This window comes from Mus pahari, chromosome 13 (genome assembly GCF_900095145.1).
Source record: "Mus pahari chromosome 13, PAHARI_EIJ_v1.1, whole genome shotgun sequence".
Taxonomy (NCBI): domain Eukaryota; kingdom Metazoa; phylum Chordata; class Mammalia; order Rodentia; family Muridae; genus Mus; species Mus pahari.
The window spans coordinates 31,703,904-31,709,512 of record NC_034602.1 but is presented as its reverse complement, the minus strand read 5'-3'; the positions used below and the strand labels follow the sequence as shown (position 1 = coordinate 31,709,512).

The following is a 5,609-nucleotide window of genomic DNA, read 5'->3' as shown; positions in this document are numbered from 1 at the left end:
TTCTTTCCAGCTCTGGCTATTATAAATAAGGCTGCTATGAACATAGTGGAGCATGTGTTCTTATTACCAGTTGGAAGATCTTCTGGGTATATGCCCAGGAGAGGTATTGCTGGATCCTCCAGTAGTACTATGTCCAATTTTCTGAGGAACCGCCAGACTGATTTCCAGAGTGGTTTTACAAGCTTGCAGTCCCACCAGCAATGGAGGAGTGTTCCTCTTTCTCCACATCCTCACCAGTATCTGCTGTCACCTGAATTTTTGATCTTAGCCATTCTGACTGGTGCAAGGCTGCATCTTTTCTAATTCTGATTTCCACACTCTAACTCTTGCCTGGCTGACTGGATGCTTGAGGAAGATTGCTCCCAGTGCCTCAGAAGCCTCAGGGAAGTACCATGGGGATAATATCCCAGTTGGGTCCACTTGTTTCTGCTTTTGCATTTTGGTTGGATTATCTCAAGCCTGTTTCAAAAGACATTGCAAAAAAAAAAAAATGAAAAGGTGAGCTGCAGGCTGGGAGGCTGTATAAACATCTGACAAGGAGCTTGGGTCCTACATATGTAAAGAACCCTGAGAAATCAAGAAGACCAACTGCTCTCTGAAAGTATTCGAACAGGTCTTTACCAAAGAAGATTCTCAAAGATCAAAAAGCACAGGGAAGGGGCTGGTGAGATGGCTCAGTGGGTAAGAGCACCCGACTGCTCTTCCAAAGGTCCGGAGTTCAAATCCCAGCAACCACATGGTGACTCATAACCATCCCTAACAAGATCTGACGCCCTCTTCTGGAGTGTCTGAAAACAGCTACAGTGTACTTACATATAATAAATAAATAACTCTTTAAAAAAAAAAAAGCACAGGGAAAAGTCATTAGGGAAGTTAAAATGCACGGCAAGATCCTGTCATCTACCATAGGACAGACAAAATTTAATTTCTGATAATTTCAAATGTTGCCAAGGAAATAGAGTAACAGGAACTCTCACTCTGCTAGTCAAGCTTAGAGTCATATTACTCATTTAGAGAACATTTTTGACAGTTACCTATGCACTCACCATTCCATGCATGAGTATTTACCCAAGAGAAACAAAATCCATGTCTACAGAGAGACCCATATGCTTATATATCAGAGACCAAACCTAGAAGCAACCCAGTGGAGAAACCAGTTGTGGTATATCCACTGAGTGGAATATTTCTCCACCATGAAAAAGAACTATTCATGTGTATCACACACACACAAAAAAAAGATATCAAAAACTCTATAAAGATCGTAAAATTCTAAAACTGTTCACTCTAAACCCAGTGTTAGAAAGTGGATCGGGGGCTACCTGGGGCTGAGGGAAGGGACATAGGGAGTCTTTTGATGGAGGTGGGAATTTTCTATATCTTGATTGCAGTTATAGTAACAGGGAATAAAATTATCACTCAATAAAGTTAACTTTTAAAATTCTAACCAGAAACATCTTGCCACTGCTGTTCATCCAGAGGTCCCAACAAACTGAGGGCCGGGGGTTAGATGGGTGGCAGCAGCTTCGAGGGGACCTTACAGCACAGAGTCCCCAGAAGGCTTCTTCAAGCGCCAGAAGCCTGACAGGCGGTTCCCAGTTGACACAAGTAAGTTTCCAGAGCAGCTGTTCTTCTTGAGTTAGTGTCTTCCCTGAGGGATTCAGTTCGGGGTAGGACTATCCAGTCACTCTAATCCCTTCAGACAGGCTGCACTTCAGCAAGGCCTGGAGGAGGAAACACACTGATGCCCTGACCCAGTAGGACCAGAGGGCCGTTTCCTCACTTCCATCTTTGCGAAAGCTGAATCCTCAAGGGGTTGCCTAGACCTACCTTCCTGGTGCTGCGACCTTTTAATACAGTTCCTCATGTTCTGGTGACTCCCAACCATAAAATTATTCCATTACTATTTCATAACTGTAGTCTTGCTACTGTTAAGAGTTGTAATGTAAATATCTGATATTTGACCCTTGTGTGTGTACAAGGGGGTGGGGGGTTACAGCCCTTACAGGACCAGGACTTCTGAGCTCCGTCACTTCCCATGCAAGGAACACGTGCGAGCTTCAGGCTGACTCAGCTTCCTGCTTCCTCAGTGTCCTGGGGGAAACCACGTCTCCTTCCCCCCAACGAAGCCCCTGAATATTGATGTCATAGTGTAAAAGATTGGTTCTTAGCTAGCTTATACTTGGGGGACATTTTCAAATGTCCACACTGTGTTTGGCTTACTTGAGGAAGCTTCTCTCCAGAGCCCTGTACCCTAGGCTAACAAAACCTTTTGTTATGTTTGAAAACATGGATATCAGTCAGCAATGCATGCCCATCTCTGTGGAATGTTAACACATTGTCACACTCTGTAATCTTGGACTCATAGCAAGAGGCAGGCTCAGCCCACTGTAACCACAGAGACTCCCTGTGTAGCAACGTGATACCTTGATCTCTAGCTGTGACATGCTGATCTCAACACAGCTGTTACATGTGTCAGAATCAGAATCTCAATGTAACATGCTAATCTCACTGTGACCTGGTCCCCTATGCCATATGGAAGCTTGTCCCTGGCAGCCTCTAGAGTCCTCATCAGGGACTCTAGTTTAGCATCTCTGAGATGCTGAGGAGACAACCCCCCCCATCCTCCATCTCCTCCATTCCTTCCTCCCTCCCTCTCTCCCTCCCTCCCTCATCTCTCCATCCCTCTGCCTCTCCCTCCCTCTGCTTCTCCCTCCCTCTGCCTCTCTCTCTCCTACTTATTGCCTCTCCACCCTCTTTCCCCACAAAGTTCTGCTCTTTGCTTCTGCAGTGACCCTCCCTGGCCCACCACGCCTCCCATAGAGTGAGCTCATTGCCCTGCCTCCTCTCTGTTTTCACTGCCCTCCCTGCACACTGCATATCTGCCTTGCTCATTCCATCAGCAAAGAGCCCATAGCAGCCAGGGGGTGGTCCTAGATTCTGGGGGAAACAGTGGAGTGGGGGCCTCCAGGGAGGGCAGGGAGCAAAGAGGATCAGCCGATGACTTAATGCTCTGTGTGTTCGATGGTTGGACATGAAGATGGGGCCCTGGGCTGCTACAAACTGAGGGCTTTGCCCGTTTCTACTTTGGGAAAGTTAATATCTTCGGAACTAGACAAGATTCTGCAGGAATCCCTGCTTCACCCTTTATCGGCCATGTGCCTGGAACAACTTTCCAATGTCTCTTGGTTTTTGTTTTATTTTGTTTGTTTGTTTGTTTGTTTGTTTCACTTGTATAATGGGGCACAGAAGGCCCATTTCATGGTGGGGGGGGGTATTTGTGGGGATTAACTGATTAGTATTTGGAATGTGCTCAGTGCCCTACCTCGAACAGAGTGGGTATGACTCCATTCCTGTCACCTAGACTAATCCTGTGGCCACACAAAAAGAAGTTGATTCATGGAAGGGCTGGCCTTCATGTTCAAAGCCATGGAGGCCAATTAAAGGCAGGAGTGAGAGCAGCCACCCAAGCCATTCTTTGACTGACAGTTGCTCCTGAGTAAAGTTGAGGCTAAGCATGCTTTCTTTCCCTCTCAGCTCGCAGCTACCCTGCAGAGACACTACCACCCACACTTTCCACATGGGGAAACTCGGGTTCAAAGAAGTTCAGTCAGTCAGTCAGTCAGTCATCCCTCCTGTATGCAAGAAAACCGAGAGGCAGAGCCAGGCCTTGAGCGCAGGACAGCCCGTCTTCCAGCCCAAGTCCCTCTGGACATCCTCTTTGCTCTATTCTCTATTGGGTCAGGTTCTGAAGAGGTGAAGTTTGGGAGGCCTGGGTCTGCAGGAAAAAGCCCTTTTACCAGTCCGGGTAGCTCCACCTCTTGCTAGTCCTTGACTATGCACTAAAGGTACCCCCTGTCCCAGCAAAGTCACTCCTGGGTGATCTGGTCCCAGACTGCTCCCCATAGCCAAATGGTCTGAGGTGTCACCTGGCTTTCGGGACTGTATTCTCTAAATGACCAATGTCACTCATGCCCCAGTTCCTGTTCTGCCTAGATTGCACCTCCCATTCATCTGAGAAGGACCACCTCCCAGACAGCTTCTAGTCACCTGACTTCTGGTGAGCAGGGCACGAACTCCCTGCATTGGAACTCAAAGGCAGAGTCCCCAAGGCTTCTGGGCCTTGTCACCTGAAGCTGCCAGGCAAGAGGTCACATGCTCAGACCTCACAGCCTAACCCTAACCCTAACCCTAACCCTAACCCTAACCCTAACCCTAACCCTAACCCTAACCCTAACCCTAACCCTAACCCTAACCCTAACCCATGTCACTACTTCTGCTCACCTAAAGCAGATAGTGTTAATGGATGGATGGATGGATGGATGGATGGATGGATGGATGGATGGATGGATGGATGGATGGGTGGATGGGCAGATCAATGGGTGAATGGATGGATGGGTAGATGTGTGTGGAGTTTTAACTTCGTGTGGGTTTTATTCTGGAATTTTCACACATCATTCATTCTTGTTGATCCTCCCCACTCCTCAGAACAGCCCCCTGCCTCCTTGTCACAGGAATTCTGTTATCCCCCTTTCTCTCTCCTCCCACTTAAAGATCTCCTCCCCTCAAAGGACTCTAAGTCAGCCAGCCATAGACACCTGCTTATCCATGTCCCTCCTGCTTCATTCACAGTAGCCAGGAAGTGGAGCATCTCCTACAGGTGCACAGATAAGGATGATGTGGTGCATCTACACTGTGGAATAGCTGTCAGCCTTAAAGGAAACTGAAATCCTGACACGTGCAGGAGAACGGACGGAACTAGAGATATTTATGTTAAACAAAATAAACCAGACTCAGAAAGCAAATACTACAGGTTTTTCTTGCATGAAGATCATGTGCATGTGTGTTGGGGGGGGGGGTATTAAGAAGACCATGAGAGGGGAAAGGAAGTGGCACTCTCAATGGGAATCCTCCCACATTCAAGCTTTTGCTTGAGCCAACCTGCTCCCTGTCAAGCTTTGCCTATTTCTGCCTCCTCCAGGAAGCCCTCCTAACTGCTCCATTGAGATCAATCAGGAGTCTTGATGGCACCTTTGGGTTCAGTTCCCAGCCTCCTCACTTTCTGCTGTGACCTGTTCTAGGTTCCCTCATCTCTCTGATCCTTGATGTTCTTTCTTTGTGAAGCAGTGGGGACAGGAGGCCAAGAACCTAATGTAAACAGCAGGCCATCCCTTATTTAATCCATTCAACCGCTGATGCCTCCGGGTGGGGCGGGGTGAGGTGACAGTGTTCCTGCCACAGGGACTCTGGGACCTCAAGTCTTAAGCTGAAGTCCAGACAGCTGCAAAGCGGCAAGAGGGGTGTCAGTCTGCGCCCGCCTCACTCTGACACTCATTCCAACACACCTTCCAACATTATCACTGTATTTTAGGATGGCTGCCTCTACCCACCGCAGTGGCAGACAGGAGTCAGTGGAAAGAGACCAGTAACAGCGGAGAACTGGGTGGGAGGGCTGGCTGCGGGGCTGCAAACAGTTGTCCTCCTAGTTCATACCCTGTGTGTCAAAGCAGCCTCCATAGCCTTCCAGGACCCTTGGCCTTCTCAGGACTGGGGTCCCTTTTGTATGGGCTCGAAGTGAACTAACTAACTCTCTCCCTCCCCCTCCCTCCCCC

At 48.3% G+C, this 5,609-nt stretch overlaps 1 protein-coding gene across 3 annotated transcripts in view; it reads left to right on the top strand.

The window, feature by feature from the left end:
- The window catches only part of Slc2a9 (solute carrier family 2 member 9), a 124,505-nt gene that overhangs the window by 84,932 nt on the left and 33,964 nt on the right, over positions 1 to 5,609 (top strand). The window lies entirely within an intron of this gene.